The 22,272-nt window shown below is 36.8% G+C and overlaps 1 long non-coding RNA gene across 3 annotated transcripts in view; it reads right to left on the bottom strand.

The window, feature by feature from the left end:
- Positions 1 to 2,617: 2,617 nt before the first annotated feature.
- LOC145511728 (uncharacterized) overlaps positions 2,618 to 22,272 on the bottom strand; it is an 878,639-nt gene continuing 858,984 nt past the window's right edge. The window contains exon 10 of one of the 3 annotated variants that reach the window (XR_014058108.1): positions 2,618 to 3,984. This is a non-coding gene — a long non-coding RNA (uncharacterized LOC145511728). The remainder of the gene's footprint in view (positions 3,985 to 22,272) is intronic. The other 2 variants (XR_014058109.1, XR_014058110.1) reach the window with 2 other exon arrangements.

Consider the following 22,272-nt stretch of genomic DNA (forward strand, 5'->3'; position numbering starts at 1 on the left):
TCAAGCTGGATTTAGAAAAGGCAGAGGAACCAGAGATCAAATTGCCAACATTCATTGGATCATCGAAAAAGCAAGAGAATTCCATAAAGACATCTACTTCTGCCTTATTGACTGTGCCAAAGCCTTTGACTGTGTGGATCACAACAAACTGGAAAATTCTTAAAGAGATGGGAATATGTGTCTCTTTCAGTTCTGGTTTCCTTGGTGTGTATGCCCAGCAGTGGGATTGCTGGGTCATAAGGCAGTTCTATTCCCAGCTTTTTGAGGAATCTCCACACTGTTCTCCATAGTGGCTGTATTAGTTTGCATTCCCACCAACAGCATAAGAGGGTTCCCTTTTCTCCATACGCTCTCCAGCATTTACTGTTTGTAGACTTTTTGATAGCAGCCATTCTGACTGGCATAAGATGGTACCTCATTGTGGTTTTGATCTGCATTTCTCTGATAATGAGTGATGTTGAGCATCTTTTCATGTGTTTGTTTGCCATCTTATGTCTTCTTTGGAGAGATGTCTGTTTACTTCTTTGGCCCATTTTTTGATTGGCTCATTTATTTTTTTGGAATTGAGCTGCAAGGGCTGCTTATATATTTTTGAGATTAATTCTTTGTCAGTTGCTTCATTTGCTATTATTTTCTCCCATTCTGAAGGCTGTCTTTTCACCTTGTTTATAGTTTCCTTTGTTGTGTAAAAGCTTTTAAGTTTAATTAGGTCCCATTTGATTATTTTTGCTTTTATTTCCATTACTCTGGGAAGTGGGTCATACAGGATCCTGCTGTGATTTATGTCAGAGAGTGTTTTGCCCAATATTCATTTGCACCACTGTTTACAATAGCCAGAACAAGGAAGCAACCTAGATGCCCATCAGCAGACGAATGGATAGGAAAGCTGTGGTATATATACACAATGGAATATTACTCAGCTATTAAAAGGAATGCATTTGAATCAGTTCTAATGAGGTGGATGAAACTGGAGCCTATTATACAGAGTGAAGTAAGTCAGAAAGAAAAACACCAATATAGTGTATTAATGCATATATATGGAATTTAGAAAGATGGTAATGATGACCCTATATGCGAGACAGCAAAGGAGACACAGACTTTAAGAACAGTCTTTTGGACTCTGTGGGAGAAGGTGAGGGTGGGATGATTTGAGAGAATAGCATTGAAACCTGTATATTATCATATGTGAAACAGATCACCAGTCAAGTTTTAATGCATGAGGCAGGGTACTCAGGGATGGTGCACTGAGATGACCCTGAGGGATGGGATGAGGAGGGAGGTGGGAGGGGGGGTTCAGGATGGGGAACATATGTACACCCATGGCTGATTCATGTCAATGTATGGCAAAAACCACTACAATATTTTAAACTAATTAGCTTCCAATTAAAATGCATTAATTAAAAAACAAAAGAGATGGGGATACCAGACCACCCTACCTGGCTTCTGAGAAATCAGTATGCAGGTCAGGAAGCAACAGTTAGAACTGGACATGGAATAACAGACTGGTTCCAAATTGGGAAAGGAGTACATCAAGGCTGTATATTGTCACCCTCCCTATTTAACTTATATGCAGAGTACATCATGCAAAATGCCGGGCTGGATGAAACACAAGCTGGAATCAATATTGCAGCGAAAAATATCAATAACCTCAGATATGCAGATGACACCATGCTTATGAGAGAAAGCAAAGAAGAACTAAAGAGACTCTTGATGAAAGTGAAAGAGAAGAGTGAAAATGTTGGCTTAAAAGTCAACATTCAGAAAACTAAGATCAAGGCATCTGGTCCCATCACTTCATGGGAAATAGATGGGGAAACAGTGGAAACAGTGAGAGACTTCATTTTTGAGGGCTCCAAAATCACTGCAGATGGTGACTGCAGCCATGAAACTAAAAGACGCTTGCTTCTTGGAAGATAAGCTATGACCAACCTAGACAGCATATTAAAAAGCAGAGACATTACTTTGCCAACAAAAGTCTGTCTAGTCAAAGCTATGGTTTCTCCAGTAGTCATGTACTGATGTGAGAGTTAGACTATAAAAAAAGTTGAGTGCCGAAGAATTGATGCTTTTGAACTGTGGTGTTGGAGAAGACTCTTGAGAGTCCCTTGGACTGCAAGGAGATCCAACCAGTCCATCCTAAAGGAAATCAGTCCTGAATATTCATTGAAATGACTGATGTTGAAGCTGAATCTCCAATACTTTGGCCACCTGATGCCAACAGCTGACTCACTGGAAAAGACCCTGCTACTGGGAAAAACTGAAGGCAGGAGGAGATGGGAATAACAGAGGATGAGATAGTTGGATGGCATCGCCAACTCGATGGACATGAGTCTGAGCAACTCCGGGAGTTGATGATGGACCGGAAGGCCTGGAGTGCTGCAGTCTATGGGGTTGCAAAGAGTCAGACATGACTGAACGACTGAACCAAACTGATGTATAAAACAGATAACTACTAAGAACCTACTGTATAGCACAGGGAACACTACTTAATACTCTGTAATTGCTTATATGGGAAAAGAATCTTAAAAAAAAATTGTGGATATATGTGTAACTGATTTCACTTTGCTGTACACCTGAAACTAACACAGCATTGTGAATGAACTATATTCAAATAAAATTTTTCAAAGAGAAAGGCAAAACAAAATTAAAGCATAAAAGTTGTGAAAGCAATTTTAAATATTCATTTCATATCATAATATTGTTTTTAAAAAATCAGGATATTTTGATACATTATTCAGTTGTTTCTCCTTCAGGGTTTGTGCTATTCGTATGAGTGGTGAAAATGTCTGTTAGTACTTCCGTATCCATTAACTTCAAAATAGAATGATTTCAAATCATTGAACATAATATGTTTCTAACTGTAAAAATTCTAGGGAGTGAGGTGCGAGATAGGATCCTAGAATAGAATCAGAAAGGGTGAATTTTATTAACAGTTTTTCTCTTGACCCTGGTTTATCAATTTTAACCTCACTGTTCCCTATTATTTGTATTGGTACCTGTGTGATTAATAATACAGAAGTTTATACTATCTAGATAGATTAGTATCTAATACCAAAATTTCATAGAAAAATTGTTTTGAAATAAATATGTTTATACTTACCTAGATAAAACAAGGGAAAAGGAGAGAGTGTATGTTTTAATCTAAAATAAATGCTTAGAATTTGAATAAACCATTCCTTTTGCTTGTTTTATTTCTCTATTCTCTTGGTATTCCAAATATATTCTTTGAATTTTACTTTGTTGCTGATGACCAATTACAAAAATAACAACAGACCCTATGACCACTGATTAAGGCAAACTCCAGGCAACCTGAACCTTTGGTTCATTTTAATTAAAAAAAAAACAAACATAACTTGGGACAGCAAATCAGGCTGAAACTAATAGCATAGACATATAATTTTCTTAAATATTTTGCATATCTATAACCCATAAATAGGCTGTATGCAAAATGTGGCTCAAAAATAACACAACTTCAGCTTTACTATCCTTCAGTAATCATGGCAATGATCTAATATATTTAACCTGAAAAAATGTTCTATATAAACTTTGCATTTTTTAGTCCTTTATTTTGCCTCAAAGCATCAGAAGTATGCACAACAACATAAATTCTAGTTATGGTTGAGTGTTGTTGAATTAAAATGCATGTGTCTAGGAATCTAAATAAGTCGGACTCTCCTGGTATTATGCTCTAGTCTGTTGCAGTGTTTGAGGTTATAATTTTTTCTTAAACCACAGACAGTCTAGAGAACTTCTCAAATTCTAACTTCTATATATAAGAACGCTTTGTTATCAAGGATGGAGTGACTGTCTTTGAGTCCAGAGATACTTTTTGGCTGTGGATTTCCTGGTCTCACCCCTAAGGCTTCTGCTTCAATCGCCAGTGCACGCAGCCTGCCAACAGCGTGCGTTGTATACAGCTCTCCACTGGTGCTCTTGTCCAATACCCAGCAAATGTTAGGGCCAGGGCTGCTCACGGGGACATCACTGAAAGACAGAAACCACAGTGGTGACTCATGGGCACTATCCCGGGTAGAAATCAACTGTTCTTGTCTAGTGAATGGGTCCTAGAACAACTTACTTGGGTGGATCCTAAAGGTTACACATGCCCTTTTTCCATGTGATTCTTGACTCAAAATTCTTACGTTTTTCCAAATTATATTAATACCTAGTTCCAAACCAGACCATGTGACATTGTAGGATTTGCCCCACTTACGGCTGAATGGCTCTATATCATACCCATGCCTATGTTCAGGTTGCAGAAAACTTAATGAAGGAAACAGAGAAAAACATATGCAATGTCTTTATGACTTCAGGGACTCCAACATAAATTGAGTCCTCGTTGCTGCTAATTGATTTGTCTTCATTTTCATGGCTGGTTCTCTTTCACATTCTGCCCATCAGTATATGAAAACTGTTTCTCACACCTTTAAATTCCAATTCTTTTGTCCCTCCCTCAGTCTTAAGGGGGACCTTCCTTCTTAACACCTCCCTCTAAGAATAAGAAAAGAAGTGCCAGAGGAGATACTATCAGATGCTCTAAATAAAAATAAAACAACTACATTTTGTGCAACATTTCTCCTTCTGAGTATCATTACTTCACACATTCAAAAGGGCTTATCAAACTACTAAATTTTCAATGATTTGTCTCTGCCTCTTTCTGTCTGATAGTTCCTTTCATTAGTTTCTGGCATAAAAAGAAATATTACAAAACCTTCCTTTCAAGCTACATACTCCTCAAAGATATCTGTACAGGTTTTCTCTTTCTATTTTCCAACCTGCCCTTTATCCTTCATGCACTACACACCTCTTACTGTCTTAATCTGTAGAAACCACTCTTATCTAAGACACCAATCATTCTTTCCTACTTCTCACTTTATACCTCATTTGAATTTTGACAGTATCCATTCTATCTCCCGGTTTCCTTTTTCCTTTGCCATCTTAATATATGTACACTTGGGAAATCAATACTGAGTGCTCTTCCGATCTCATACATGCTCTCTACATAATCTCATCAATCACTTATACAACTGTAGTTATTGACTATAGCAAGAGTCAGCAAACAGGTTCTATAAAGAATCATGAAATAAATATTTTAGATTTAAGACTGATACAATCACTGTCTCACCTATTCAACTCAGCTCTTGAGGTATGACAACAGACAATACGTAAACAAATGTATATGATGTGTTCCAGTAAAACTTTATTTACAAAACAATTGGCAGACCATATTTGTCCTATAGGTAGTAGTTTGCACACCAGTGTACTACACCATGGTAATTCACAAAACTTATGACCTTCAGAACTGAATTAGTGAAATAACTGGATACATGATTAATTTTACTCAAGTCAGCCTCATCTATTTCACCCACTCTCTAAGTCTGATATATGCTTATTTTGCCTGGACTGTAAAACCAGGTTGATCTTCTCTTTGTAAATACAGGGAAACAATTCATCAGAGACCAAAAAAATGGAATTCTGTAGGGAGTCCAAGATAGAAATATGCTATACAAGGATTGAGGATCCCAGAGAAACTGCCCAAGACTATTGCTCAGACTTCTCTTGTCAAGGAGGTTCGGTATCAGTTAAGTATCAGATAAGCACTTTGCTCTTGTCTTCGGAGGATAGAGGGAAATTATGAAGATGATCTTGGGGACATAGTCTTCTGTGTTACTTAAGGTTAAGATCAGAGGTTTCAAGCATGGAGGTTGGATACTTAACTATCTGCTTTATGTTTGGTTATGATCCAGTCTTGTGGGACTTTGAGACTCTTAGGACTGTTGATTAGAATGCATGTCATATCCAACAGCATAAGGATATGTGAAGAAAATGAATGTAAGCATGCAAGAGAACTGAATAGTCACTGTACTATTTAAATCAAAATATATTGTGAGATAAGTGGAATTGATTTGGTTATTATCCTTTTTCCTTACCTCCAGATAAATTTTGTTAAAAATCAGATAAGTGTTGTGGGATTAATTTGTTTCCTGTTGGAAAATGTGCTATTCTAATTATGGAAATGTTTTTCATAGTTCAGCAGGTGAGGTATGAGAGAAGACAGACTAAAAGATGAGAAAAGAACAGTCAGGTATTTGGGGGGTAAATTAAATAGGCTGGTCTTACATTTTTCATCTTTCCTGCTTTTTGTCCTTTTTGTCCTCTCCCTCCTCCCTTTCTTTCCTGTTCCCTCCTCTTTTTTCTCCTTTTCATCACTATTTCTTTGCTTCTTTTGTGTCCTTTATTTTGTTACACATCTAAAGACTAGATGTTTTCTGTATGCCAGAACTGATTCGGGGTACTGTCAGTGAGACTGTGCCTTGCAAGCATTTAAGAACGTATTAGAAATGGCACATTCAAGGCAGACCAACTGCTGTACACCTCATCTGTGACTTAGCACATGCAGAAAGGCCTCTGGTTAGAATCTAGGGACTGTTTCTTCCCATTTTATCTTTGGCTGTTATGAGTGACCCAGAATTGTTTTTGCAGACTGAAATTTCCCCTATGCCCATCAAAGATGAGGGAAATTAACGTTTTCTGTAACATTAATCTGTTAATTATATATCTTCTCATAACTTTGGCTTACTATTGTGCGTAAAGAAAGCAGTAAAGAAATGCATGTTTTCAATATTTCCAGGAATGGAACAATAATAGGTAATTTAAGCTGTGCTGTTGACCAATTCAATAATTTAGCTTGAATTGTCACTTCCAGAAATAGTTCATTACTTTCAACACAATTGAACTGTAAAGTTAGAAAAGAAATACATATGTATTCATTAAAACAGAAGGAATATTATCCCTATATTACCTTTGAGTTACATAAATAAGTACATAAAACAACAGATTTTTACCAGACATAGCTATATATGATAAAAGTTTATGGGTTGTAGGGGGAGGTAAAGGAAACATTCTTGAATGATAGGGATGGTTACATACCTGCCATAATCTCAATTAAATCTGTCACTCCTTCCTTAATGATAGCTAAATTTGAATACATAATTATTGCTATTTAAAATTGTACTCATTTTTTAATACTGACATTTAGACTTGACCCAAAATTAAGAGATAATTATCTACTTGGATTGTATGAGATTTTATAACTGGCTCTATTTTGACATAAACAATTGATAGATAATTAAACAATTAATGAAAGGCAATAATGGAGGCTTGCCACATAAATGATTATGACATAATTATTTTCAAATAGTAGTTTCTGATACTGAAGAACATATTAAATTTAACATTCACAGATCGGTATTTCAATTTGAGGTTAGACTATCTTCAATCTCTTAAATGAAATCCTGTATGATGTATTAAGTTTAATTTACATGCTATTATCAAATAGTAAAAAAATAAAGTTTATTATATCTATTTTAATGAAGTTGAAAATATACAAACAAGTCTTTGTTGTATTTGAACATCAATTAACTATGAATACAGCTATATATATTCCATGGAAGAAGTTATGATTAAAATAAATATACTTTTAAATTATTTTATTGAGGCAAAATTCACATAAACAATGTTAACCATTTTAAAGTAAACAAAGTGATATTTAGTATATTCAGTATGTTGTGAAAACACCATTCTGTCTTGCTCTACTATAGACTGAATTGTTTCATGAAATCACGTGTTGGAACCCTAACCCTCGACGTGACTGGCCGTTTAAGAAGGCAGTCAAGGTTAAATGAGGCCGTAGGGCGGGGTCTAACCTGACAGGACTGGTGTCCCTATGAAAAAAGGCAAGTACGCCAGGAGTGTGTATGCACAGAAAAAAGGCCGTATGAAGAAAGAAGGAGGCAGTGGCCAACACTAGTCAAGGAGAAAAGTCTCACGAGAAACTAACACTGCCTGCACCTTGATCTAGGACCTCCAGCTTCTAGAACTGTGAGAAATGCATTTTTATAGTTAAGCTACCCAGTCTTTGGTATTTTGTTATGGCAGCCTCAGTGGACAAATACAAGTTTGAAAATATCTACATCACTCTAAAAAGAAACCCCATACCCACTAAACTGTTATCCCCTATTCCCTAGTCCCCTAGTCTGTGGCAACCACCCATATGTTTTCTATCTCTGGGGAGATACCTATTCTGGATATTAATACAGTATAAATATTGTATGTGAATTTTTTTGTTTGGATTCCTTCATTAACATAACTTTATGAAATTTACCATTGTCATCACATGCTGCAGTACTTTTTATGGGTTTAAAACTGCGTCCCTAAACAAGATATGCTGAAGTCCTAATCTCAAATACAAAAGGATGTGGACTTATTTAAAGACAGTGCCGTTGAGCATGTAATAAGTTACTGTAATTCGCTAAGAGCAGAGCAGATGCTTAAACCACTATGACTGGCGTCCTTATAAGACAATATGATGATATGGGTAAAGAATAAATGTCATAACAGAGTGTTTCCCTGGTGGCTCAGCTGGTTAAGAATCCTCCTACAACACGGGAGACCTGCGTTCAGTCCCTGGCTTGTGAAGATCGCCTGGAGAAGGGAATGGCTACCCATTCCAGTATTCTGACCAGGAGAATTCCACGGAATGTATAGTCCATGGGGTCACAAAGAGTTGCACACGACTGAGTGACCTTCATTTTCACTTTCTAAAAGAGTCAGAGAATGAAATTATGCACAAAAAGTCAAAGAATGCCAGGGATTTCTTGCATTACCAGAAGCTAAGCAAAAGGCATAGAAATCTTTCTCTCCTAGAGATTTTGAGAGTGTGGCCTTCCTTGCCAATTTCTTGATAATTTCTAGCCTCTAAACTAGTCTGAAAATAAATTCCGGTTGTATTGGGTCACTTAGTTTATGGCACTTTGTTACGGCAGCCTTAAGAAATTAATGCATGCTTTGGCACTGGGAAGCAGTTTGCAGTTACAACAAATATCTGAAAACTTGAAAGTGGTTTTGGATTTGGGTAACCGTGATGAATTCTTCTACTTCATTGACTACACTAAAGCCGTTCACTATGTTGATCAAAACAAACTGTGGAAAATTCTTCAGGAGATGGCAATACCAGACCACTTTATCTGCCTCCTGTGAAACATGTATGCAAGTCAAGAAGCCACAGTTAGAACTGGACATGGAACAACAGACTGGTTCCAAATAGGAAAAGGAGTACGTCAAGGCTGTATATTGTCACCCTGCTTATTTAACTTATATGCAGAGGACATCATGAGAAATGCCGGGCTGGATGAAGCACAAGCTGGAATCAAGATTGCTGGGAGAAATATCAATAAACTCAGATGGGCAGATGACACCACCTTTATGGCAGAAAGTGAAGAAGAACTAAAGAGCCTCTTGATGAAAGTGAAAGAGGAGAGTGAAAAACCTGCCTTAAAACTAAACATTCAAAAAACTAAGATCATGGCATCCAGTCCCATCACTTCATGGCCAGTAGATGAGGAAACAATGGAAACAGTGACAGACTTTATTTTTTGGGGCTCCAAAATCACTGCAGATGGTGATCGCAGCCATGAAATTAAAAGACACTTGCTCCTTGGAATAAAAACTATGACAAACCTAGACAGGATATTAAAAAGTAGAGACGTTACTTTGCCAACAAAGTCTCTATAGTCAAAGCTATGTTTTTTTTCCAGTAGTCATGTATGGATGTGAGAGTTGGACCATAAAGAAAGCTGAGCACTGAAGAATTGATGGTTTTGAACTGTGGTGTTGGAGAAGACTCTTGAGAGTCCCTTGGACAATAAGGAGATCCCACCAGTCAATCCTAAAGAAATCAATCATGAATATTCATTGGAAGGACTAATGCTAAAACAGAAGCTCCAGTGCTTTGACCACCTGATGCCAAGAGTCAACTCACTAAAAAATCCCTTATGTTGGGGAAGATTGTAGGGAGTAAGAGAAGGGGATGACTGAGGATGAGACAGTTGGATGCAATCACTGATTCAATGGACATGAGTTTGAGCAAGCTCCGGGATTTGGTGAAGGACAGGGAAGCTTGGCATGCTGCAGTCCTTGGGGTTGCAAAGAGTCAGACACGACTGAGTGACTGAACAATAACAATGGTGATGAAGGGAAGAGTTTTGAGGTGCATTACAGGAAAATACTTGGATTGATTTGAAAGCACTGTTCATAGAAATTTGGATGTTTATTTCACTAGCAAAGTCTCAGGAGAAAAAAAGAATGCTGTAGAGGAAGCTTCTATCATCTTAGAAAATACATACATTATAGTAAACAGAATGTTCTTAGAAATGTGAATCTTAAAAGTGCTTCTGGTGAGGCATCAGATTGAAATGAAGAACATGCGATATGAGACTGGAGGGAAGATTACCCTTTTTATAAGTGGCAGAAAACTTGGATGAATCATGTTCAACAGTTTTGTAAAAAGTAGAATTTTTGCTTGATGAAATTAGATATTTTCCTGAGGGGATTTTCAAGCAAAGTGTGAAAGGCATGGTCTGGTTTCCTTGCTGCCTATAGGAGAATGTGAGAGGAAAAGCATAAACTGAAGATGTACCTGCTAAGCAAAAAAGCATCTCCACTTGATGACTTATAACATTATCAACCTATTTAGAATACCTTGATCTGGAGATAGGGGTAACCCTGTGACTGGACAAATATCTGAAAAAGAGATTGTGTGTGACTTAAGGATTCAGCTGTCCATCTCAGCAGAAGGCAGGAATAGATGTATATTTATCCAGGAAGAATCTGCGGAGAGTCCTTTTAGCTAATGGTGTAGATTCCCACAATATCCACAGAATATAAGCCAGGGGTGACCAAGGATTTTTGACGATTTTGTATCAGCAGAAACACTGCCAACTCATGGAAAGGAACAGAGGTGGATGAAATAAAGGAAGGAGACTCGGAGGCCACGGATTCCCAGAGCTGTGTCAACAGGAGCTTCTTGATTCCAGAAAGTGGAGCCACCACCCAGGACAAGGTCACTAGGCTGCATCTTCACACAGCTTACTCCTGTGTGTGTGTGTGTGTGTGTGTGTGTGTGTGTGTGTGTGTGTGTGTGTGTGTGTGTGTGTGTGTGTGTGTGTGTGTTCTCCATTTGTGTCTTTCTTGCAAGGATGACATTTACCCTCACCCGGATAATCCAAATTTTTCTTAATTCAAGATCTTTAATCATATTTGCACAGAACAGACTTTTTTCCCCCAAATAAGGTGATATTTATAGTCTCCAGGAGTTAGAGAATAGACAAATCTTTGGGAACCTTTATCGGCCTACTGCAGCTGGATTTAATCATTAAATACATTTTCAAGAAAGACAAAAAAATATATACTACATGAGTCCTAATTTGAGTATAAATAGCTCCTAATGTTCAAATTGCTTTAATCACTATTAAGTCATTTGTTTTACATTTATTGGATTGAATAACAGCTTCGCTGGCTATGACTCTGAAGACCCATGAAAGTTAAACACTGGCACGTACTCTGACAGTGACTGTGGTAACAAAGAAATTAAGAAGAGCTCAAATTTTGTCCTTTTCAAGTTTTTTGTCTCATATGTATATATTATATATATATAAAATACATATTATATTTAAGATAAACTATTATTCAATGCTTTTTTCAATGCTTTTCTCTCTTGCTGGAATCTTTTACGATATATATCTACATATCTAACAGTTAGCTCTACATAGAAGATAGATTGCATTTACTTTTATAAAACAAAAGTTCTTGCATTCTATAGATTTAGGTACTCACTTATAAAAGTTCTTACCTATTGTCTTTAAATACTTCATTATCTCATGCACTGCATTTTAGAAAAATTATTATTTGCTTCCCATATTTTATTTTCTTCTCAATGACACCAATTATTTCTTTATAGTTTACATTCTTAGTGATCATTGCTCCTTTATACTTCATTTGTTTTTTTTTCCTCATGCTGCTCTTCCTGTCACTAATTTCATTTCAATAAGATCTATTTTACATTCCACTTATTTACAAAAGTATTTATTATAATGCTCATTTTAACTATTAAGCTTTTTACTTCATTATTTTTCAATTATGGATTTCTTGTAATATTTTTAAATCAATTTTGAGAGTCTATATTGCGTTTTGTGTGTTTAGAATATAGAAATATTTTGAAATCTGTTTATGGGTGTATCTTGCACAGACTTTTCAACTGTCCTCTCCCTGCTATGTTCGTTTTATTTTGTGGGTGTGTCTGTACGCGGAAGGGAGTTTATCATCTCTGGGCATCCGATCTGGATCATTTTATTAGTTACTTTAAAACATAGATAACTCTATTTGGATCTTTTACCTTCTTCTTTTGAGTTATTATATAAAGGGTGTCCTATGAACATACTAAGTAGCAGTCATGGCATCTGGGGTATGCAACCTTAGGACATTTACTCGTAGATTCTATCACTTTTTTTTCTCTTTTCTCTCAGCTTTCTTTAGATAGCAGGTTTTTTCACCTCAGTTAAGACAATGTCCTGGATAGAAAGACGCTTCACTTTCCCCCTCTCATCAGTAAGAACTGTTGATGCAGGAAAGAAACTTCAACCTCATATAAATCTTGTGTAACAGTTTACTTTTAAGTAGCATAAATGCAAACAGACTCATTTTTAAAATAGGTGCCTAATGAAACAAGTCACTATTTCCAATTCTTGTCACACATTTGAAACGCTATATGAAATAAAATCCAAGAGTGAAAGAAATCTGTCTAAGAAGTATGTTTTTAAAATTGTGAAAATACTTAGCATAGCTTTTCATAGTCCCTTATGTGTGTTGGTTGAGCAGCCTCCAAATAGCCTTTCCCATACCTGGAAGTAAAACAAAGATTCTCTATATCCCCAGTAACTGAAAAATCTTGTGTCAGCCAAGGTCCGAGAGAAAAATTGATAATGCATGCAAAAGGAAGATCAAGGAGAGCTTAAAAGAAGAGGCTATTTAAAGTTGTAGGCAAGGCTAAGAGAAACCAACAAGGTGTGAAGCTAGCATCAGCAGGCCTTGGCCCAGTCTGAGGTCTGAGGGGCTTGGGGAGGAAGCAGTTGTCTGAACAGAGAGAGAGCTGCGGGGGGAAAGGACCCCAAAGATGTTCTATCCAACATCGATTATCCTGCAAAACTTAATGCCCAACACACACACACACACACACACACACACACACACACACACACACACACACACACACACACACCAGCTGATACATATGATAGTCTCCTGGGAGCAGAACATTGCCAAGAATGTGGATTGAAGATGTGAAGAGACAGAGAATATACTACATAATCCACGGTACTAAACTGCCCGATGTATTTAGTGAGTCAATGTTAAGGAGAAGTGTAAAGGCTCCCAAACCTGAAGTCATTATGGTTGAGGTCAAACAGATAATCTTGGTGTTTGTTTTCTGGCAGGAGTAGACACGGACGAGGGCTTCCCAGGTAGCACTAGTGTTAAGAACCCGTACGCCAATGCAGGAGACATAAGAGATGTGGGTTCGATCCCTGGGTCGGGAAGACCCCCTGGAGAAGGGAATAGCTACCCACTCCAGTGTTCTGGCCTGGAGAATCCCACAGGCAGATGGAACCTGGCGGGCTACAGTCCATGGGGTCACAAACAGTCAGACACGACTGAAGCGACTTGGAACACATGCAGACTTGGATGAACTTCTGGATTCACACAGGTTAGCGTCTCTATTTGGACAGTTTCTACATTTAACTTATTAGAAAATGTCATCAGTGTGTTAGACGATTTGGCCTACATGTGCATATCACATAAAAAAGAAACTACCATTTATTGTATGATCAACAATATGAATAGGACAATAGGACTTAATAAGACAATAGGAACTCAAAGCCCCGGTTTAAAGTCAGAGCTCTGTGATTAACTAATCTGGATCCATGCACATATATTTCTTCTTGTTGAGTCTCAATTTCTCTCATTTGCTAAAAGAGGAATTTAACATGTCTACTACCTACTTAAGGAAGATTATTCCTGTACAGAATTATTACAATATTAACTAATATCTTAAACTCAAACTAATGTAAAATAAGCTAGATGATGGATACATGAGAAATAATCAAATGAGCAATTCAATTGTAAAATAATATTCTACAGGAATTTGATGTAACTTACTAGAGATATTTTTAAATGTCCTAGATAAAACAAACATATTTCTCCTGTAGGATACATTTCTATAAGAGATTATCAAATAATTTATATGACATTATATATTTGTGGTTTTAAAATCTATTTTTTTCCTGACTTGCATTTTTTGTTAGCTGGAGTCATTCCAAAAAGGACCTTTAAAAAGTGTACTGTGTATTCCTTATGAAGCTGTTTCAATTTTGTGAAATTATCACATATTAAAAAAGACTACTTAGTGCTCGAGTTGCTCTTACTTATATATTAGACTTCAGAAAAACTATTTGAGCAAAACAGAGAAAGTTTAATTTAGAAGAACATAGAATATAATACAGTTTTGTAATATTTTAACTAGGTAATTTCCTTCACAAATCAGTTTATTGCAGCATTATTTGCAAAAGTAAAGTACTAAAAACATCCTGAAAGTCCATAAATAGAGAAATGCTTGCCTAAATTATGGTTCCTTAACTCTGTGAAATAAAGTGAGGTTTATATGTACTGACTTGAAAAGCCATCCACGATGGAGTAGTGAAAAAGCATAGCAGAGTAATGCATATCATGCCCCTCAATTTTTATTAAAAATTAAATAAATAAAACTAAATTAACTGCACATTTATATAAACATTGAAAAACAAATGAAAAAGCATACTCTTTACAGCACTGTTTGACTTTTATGGCTGGGAAAATTAATGGAGAAGGGGAATAATTTTCCTCATACACATTGCATTGTTTGGAATTGTTGTAAACAGCATATATTGTTGTATAATTTTTGAACTCACAAAAATTATCATATAAATTAAGCTATCATGATAATTCAAGAAAGCACCTGAATATTTTGTAATGTCTGATTAGTATGTTTGTTAAATTGCGAATAGACTACAATACTTGTCAGAGCATCTACAGGTAATGCTGAATTTTTAATTTACATTGAGATACTATATGATTTTATGCAGTGCACATGTATAGTTAAATTAAGAATGCCCATTAGTATTTAGGTTCAAAAATACAGAATAAGAAGTGATACCTAAGGACAGTCATTCTCCCTATCATCACTGTGACCGGGAAAATAATAAAATAAAATAAGCAGTACTAATAATTTATTTTCTCCTTTCGTTGCTTATGTTTCAAAATCCATATAAAATTTCTACAACCATAAATATTTAGGGGTGTTCCAAAGAAGCAAGACAATATTCCTTGCCTTATTCAATGTAAAAAGCCTCTGAATGTCCTAGTAAACCCTATCATTTTCATAAAACAAAGTTGACATCATTAAAATATTTAATGTTACTTTATTTTTGTTATACCAGGGCTCCAAAATAATGTAAGCAGATCATCACTATCATTGAGGTAAATGTCTCATGTTGCCAGGTCAGCTTCATGCTTTGTTCTGGAATAGCATCATCTGAACACCTCAGGATGTTGGATAATCATTCCAATGAATATAAAAGTGTGCACTGCAAACTTAGCAAAGATATATGTCAGAGGAAAATTTACTTTGTGGTTTAATTAACATCTGAAAATATGATTTAGCCAGAAAAAAAATGTTGAGGATCTCTGTTACATAGCAAGTGGGTATCTCTTTATTGTCTGCATGGAGTGGCATAGCTCCTTCAACATCAAGTATGCCAATAAAATACAGTGAAAGAGTCTGGAGGAGAGTCTTTCAGGTCTCAATACTTAGTTCTTTCAAAACTTGTAATAGGAATTCTCAACTATATAGTCAGGGGTGGAGACACTATAAGAAAATGTAGGGGGGCTTCCCTGGTGGGTGAGTGGTAGAGAATTTGCCTGCTGATGCAGGAGTCACGGGTTCAACCCCTGGTCAGCTCCTCATGCCTCAGAGCAGCTGAGCCGGTGCACCGCGACTGCGTGGCCCACAGTCCAGAGCCTGGGAGACAGGACTACTGAGCCCCAGAGGAGCGGCGGCTCAGTGCTGCAACGGCGCAGTCCATGGGCTCTAGAGCCCGTGTGCCACCACCAGAGAGGGCACCACAATGAGAAACCTGTGCACCGCATCTAGAGGAGCCCCTTTTCCCACAACTAGAGAAGCCCACACACAGCAATGAAGTCTCGGCACAGCCAAAACATAAGTAACTGCATAGGGAAATCAGCAGATAAATTTAGGTACGAGGTTACAAGCTCCACAATAACTGCACAGAGAATTCTGGAGCACACTGAAATTAGGACATTCGATAAGCATTTCTGAGTTCATATTTAAACTTTTCATGTTCTAGTCACTCCAGGAACACTAACCAGCCTGGTCTTCTTTTCATGAGGTATCATTTAGTCTTAGATCTAAGAAACCTTGAGTAAAGACATAATTTGGACCAGCAACCGATTCATATTTTAGTTACATTATTGCTATTCTTTATGACTTCTGTATTCTACATCAGTCCTCACTAGTCAAAACCTTGGTTTTGCTCACAATCTCATCTACTCAGTAAGTACATATTATTGACAGTAATGGTAACTCATCTGCTAAGACAATCATTGATAATAAATATAGAATTAAATTATTAAAGTCTGTTTCATGATGCATAGAATAGTCAAAACAATTTGTATTCTTATTCATTTGTATACTTTTTAAACAACTGTTTACGGATATTCACTTTATCCCAGTCCCAGTCTAGGTAGAAAAAAACAAAGAAACATAGAATTTAAACTTAAGCCATGCTACCAAGAAGCTTTCATTCTAGAGTCAGTGATAGCACACAAATTAAGCAGTCAAACAAATAATCCAAGCAAAGAAAAGTGTAAGAGCAAAGGCGCTAAAGTATTTGCAAGATGGATGAAAAGGGGGGTGGTATTGATGAAATACAATGATCAAGAAAGAATATGGTACAAAATGAGGTGATAATGTTCAGACAGGGACCAGACCATGAAACACGTTTATTATAGGCTCTGCGTAAAAATAGTTTATGCTTTAAAAAATCCAGCTGGAAGCTACTGAAAATTCTGAAGCAGGAAAGTGTTCATATCTGTATTATATTTTTAAAGCAGTTGGGTAAAGTACTATGACCATGATGGAGGGTGAAATTTGGAAGCAAAGTCTTAAGAGGATATTGTGATTGTGAAGAAAAGAATTGAGAGCTGCTACAGAAAGACTTCCCTGGTGTCTCAGACCGTAAAGAGCCCACCTGCAATGCTGGAGACCTGGGTTCGATCCCTGGGTCGGGAAGACCCCCTGGAGGAGGGCAAGGCAGCCCCTCCAGTACGCTTGCCTGGAGACTCCCATGGACAGGGGAGCCTGGCGGATACAGCCCATGGGGTCGCAAAGAGTCGGACACGACTGAGCACACACAAAGCAGAGTAGTGATAGGAATGTAAAGTGGACATTTTGGAAATAGATTTCGAGGTAGAACTCTCAAAAGAATCAAGAATACTGCCTTATACTTCATCAAAATTTAACATGCCTGATCTTCAAAAGACTTTACTGAGAGAGTGAAAGACAAATCACTTGCAAACGATATACTTGATGAGAGAATTATATTGAAATATGTAAGCACAATCAAAGCTAAACTGTAAGAAAACAAGGAGCAATAAATAAAATTAGGTATAATTTATTAGTGAATTCGTAACTTTAACAAAGAATATTTACAAATCACAAATATGCATATGAAAATGCTAAGCATCTTTAGTTATCAGGAAAATACAAAACAAAACTGTGATGAGATACCACTTTGTTGTTGCTTTTTGGCTGCTAAGTCATGTCCGACACTTTGCAACCCTGTGGACTGTAGCCCACAAGGCTCCTCTGTCCATGGGATTTCCAAGGCAAGAATACTGGAGTGGGTTGCCACTTCCTTCTCCAGGGGATCATCCCAGCCCAGGGATCAAACCTGTGTCTCCTGCTTCTTGGCAGGTGGATTCTTTACCCCTAAGCCACCTGGGAAGCCTACTACATGCCTTTAAAACTGGTTTATATTAAAAAGCCTATCATATCAAGTGCTGACAAGACGTGGAGGTACATGACCTTGTAAGATTAATGTTAGGAATGTAAAATGTTAGAAACACTCTGGAAGACAGTTTGACAGTTTCCTGAAAATACAACTTCCATATGATCCAACTAGTTCACTGTAAATTATTAACTCCCTAAAACAAAAGAATGCAAATTGGTCCGTACAAAGATGTATACACAAGCATTCATAGCAGCTTTATTTAAGTGGTAGAATAGATCAGCAGTTGCTTGGAGGCAGGGATGGGAAAGGGGGGAGAGAGGTTGAGAAAGGGTAGGACAGACATTATGAACAGCATGAGGAAGCTTTTGGGAGGACATATGTTTTTATTATCTTGGTTGTATGATGGTTTTGAAGCCATATATATATATATATGTCAAAACTTGTCAAATTGTACACTTTCTACATACCCAGTTTATCGTACATCAAGTTTGCTCTTAAGAAAAAAAAACAACAACAACTATTTTTTGCCTTCAGCTAAGGAGTAGATTAAGTTTGCAGTTTCTGAAATGAGATAATACACTAAATCTCTTCTACTTTTGTTAGGTCCTTGTCCTTTCTGTCCTTAATTGTGCCCATCTTTGTATTAAATGTTTCCTTGGTATCTTCACTTTCCTTGAGGAGATCTCATCTTTCCCATTTATTGTTTTCCTATATCTTTGCCGTGTTCCCTTTAGAATGCTTCTGACAGTTAGGGAGGGACTCTTACACCTTGTCTGATACTTGGCCTCAGAGCTGATTAAGGCTGAGACACAGGGCTCCTAGCAAAGAGAGTGTGGGAAGGGAGGTGTTTGGGCTACCCATTTACTCAGCTGCTCACAAAAGGAAACTGACCAGCCTCAAAAGTCAACCTAAAAACTGGGTCAAGACAGCATTTTCAAAAACAAAAACGTCTATGACATCGCTTTCTCTGACAGCCTGCTCCGTCGCTCATCTTTTCCAAATGCTCACGATTTCTCCTCCTTAATTTCAGGTGTTACCAGATTCCAGCCCTCATACTCACTTCTTTAATGCCTATCCTTGTTTTCAAAGTGAACCCATTCACTGTGTATCCTTTGATTCTCTAACATGGAACAGGAAATCGGGAGGCCAGATTAAAATGCTTCATACATCCCAGATGAACAAAACTCAAGGGAAGCTAATTATAGTTTTTAACTTAGAAATCTTACCTTATAAATATGCAACCTTGAAAAACTAAAGTGGACTACAACGTAAGGCTTTCCACTTCCCCCATTACTGTGGCAACAAATAATGATTCTGCTTTATAACCTAGTATTTGTATCAAGTCAGGTGATGAGCATCTTAACAGATGCACCAAGGCCTGCGTTTCCTTGCGGCCCTCCTGTATGTGCAGACTACCCCCTCCCACTGTCAAGCAGCCCCAGACAACTGCGACCACAAGAGCAACCGCACCTGGCCGTGTGTTCCCTGGGTCGGAACTGCAGCCCAGAGCTCTGCGTTCCTTCTCGCGTCCAGTCTGGAAAGCACGATGATCCAATGCTGATAGCCGACTCTTCCACTAGTGGATCGTCTCATTACTACTAGAAATTTGGGATTCAGAGCAGATCCCATGACAATAGTGTCAAGTCTCTGTTATGAGACGGATGCTGCCTGAGGTAATTTATCCACATATTTCTAATACTGACATCAACTCATAAAACAAGGGTGATTGTACCCCCTTTAAAGATAAAAACACTGAGGTGAAGGTGCTATGCCCTAGGTCACAAAACAGTAAAGGTAGAATTTCAATCCAGCATCTATATTTCTTCCACTAAGCCAAACTGATTATTTTATCTTTTTCACTTAAAGAGACAAGATCCACTATCTAAAATTTCAACCAATAGTTTTACAATCCTGACGATTTACTAGTCAGTCACAGTTTCAGGAAAAATTTTCCTATCTTTTGCAAATAAAAAAGTATTTAAAAAAGGTGTCATGAAGCATACAGTTCTTTTGGGTATGAGTTCATTTTGAAAGGATTTTGAAAAAATTTACAATTTATGTTCATAGAAAATCCTCTATTCATGCATAAATTTGGCATGTTATTTTCCTCTTTTCCTTTACTGTGGACCATGACTTAATCATTTTAGTAGAAACCAAAATTTAAAGTAAAACATTTATTGTGATTAAATTTACTTTGGCAAATTTATTGTCAAACCACCAGACACTGACCGATCTTTAGGCACTAAGCACTAGCACTCAGTAAAATTCTGGAAAGATGTTTAGTCAGACTGAGTTATGGTGAGTCATTCTAAGGAGATTTTCATTCAAACAGGAATGGAAAATCTCAACTTCCTAGCCTTTCTCCACTGTACCTCCACACCCTCTATACCCACAGTACAACTGACTGACTTATTATAATTAGGATCATTAAAAGAATCAATTCATTTGAAAGCCGGGCACTGAAAACCAGGAATACTAAAATGCGGTCAGATTTGAGTCATCCACCATCCCCTCGCCCAGTGACCGAAGATCCTCTCTAAGGTAAACAATGAATATTGGTTAGCTTAGGTTCAAGTAAGACATTTGATACCCAGAGAAAAGTAAGCGGGAGAGTGAATAAAGCAGGAGTCACATTTCTGAAGAATGAAATCAGTAGATTGCAAGTGACAGGTTCAATTACTGGCCCATGGACCACTGACACATCCGCCTTAAACTCTGAGGAATGGGCAGTGGGAAAAGGATGAATAACTCTTCAGATTTAGAGAAAATATGTAACCACTCAGGCAGAAAATTAGCAATTACATTTCGTGCCATCAGTAATAACTATTTCAACAAAGATCCTAGGTTAACGTCAGACTGTGGGACAGTGTATCAACCATTACACCTGTGTTCAATCAGCATCCACATCCCTCAACGCGATACTGAGCTGTTTAGTTCAGATGTGGCTCCTTCAGTGATAAGCAAGATGGCTGACATCTGGTACAGAAGCACTCAAAAGCAATTTACTTCACAGTTTTGATTCTGACTGTTGAAAACAGAAAAATTCTGTAAAATTTGGACAGTTGTGATTTGTCTTTTCAGGTTTTCCTTTGATTATTTTTTTCTGGTTATGAATAAAATTACAATTTTCATTGGAGATAAAGCTGCAAATTACATCAGTAAGAACTTTTTGTAGTGAGATTTTCAGATTTACAGTTACATGAAATATTATCTTTAATAAAAATCATGCATTCATGAAGCTTCTCATTTCTGAGTAAAGGACTAAAATAATAGATGACATATTTTAAAAAGAGACAGACAAATGTGCACATAATTAATGCATCACTTCTCTCTTAATTTAAATCTGGTTTGACACTATAGAGCTAACTGGTAAGCTTTTTTTAATTTGCATATGTATTGACAGGGATGATAAATGATTTCTCGCCAACAGATAAATATACTTAATTTGCTCATGAACCCTATTGCCTTAGAGTTTTACTCCAAGAATAAGCTAAATAAAAACAACACAAAGAATGAAGTACAAAACGTAAAGAGGATTAAAGATGACTAGCAACCCAACAAATGGCTAATCAGAAAATTATAACAAAAAATATATAAGCACATTGCTTAGTTGAGATAATAAATGACCACAGTTATAACAAAAAAATTTATTTGAAGACGGTGTTAATAAAATATGATAAAGGAGAGATAAGATGTTACTCATGAACTTTCAAGTACACAACAACATATGCGTTGCCATCGCGGTAGTCACACTAGTTATAAACTTTTTAAAGTATTTGTGGGTGAAAGTAAATTGAATTGCCACATATTGCATCAGTAGCTGAAATTTATTATGAACTTTATTATCATAAGATTCATGTTATTGAAGCCTTATACTTAGAGATTTCTTAGCAATAGTTTAAGCTATTCTCATATAATATGCACTCAGTTTAATTGTTATGGCTAGTGTTGATTCAGTAATATATGTGTTCACACATAGTATATATTATATATAATCACATATAATATCCACAATACATAATAAGTTGTATATGATATCAAAAATGGCATATTTATCAAGAATTGTCCTTGAAGCCAGAGAACCACCTGTCTGCTCATGTATGACGACTTTCCTATATAACTCTAGAGAAACACACACATAAATAATGATGATGATGATGACAATGATATATTGATAAAGTACATAAAGTGCTACAGAAAGCATGGTATCTTATACGATTACACAAGGAAAATTATAAATGAAGAAGGATTGGAAGGTATGTTGCCCTATTAAATAGATGTTTTTTCTAAAAATTTATGTTTAGACCAACTATTT

The sequence above is a fragment of the Giraffa tippelskirchi genome, chromosome 6, assembly GCF_054371585.1.
Source record: "Giraffa tippelskirchi isolate mGirTip1 chromosome 6, T2T-mGirTip1v1.2.pri, whole genome shotgun sequence".
NCBI lineage: Eukaryota > Metazoa > Chordata > Mammalia > Artiodactyla > Giraffidae > Giraffa > Giraffa tippelskirchi.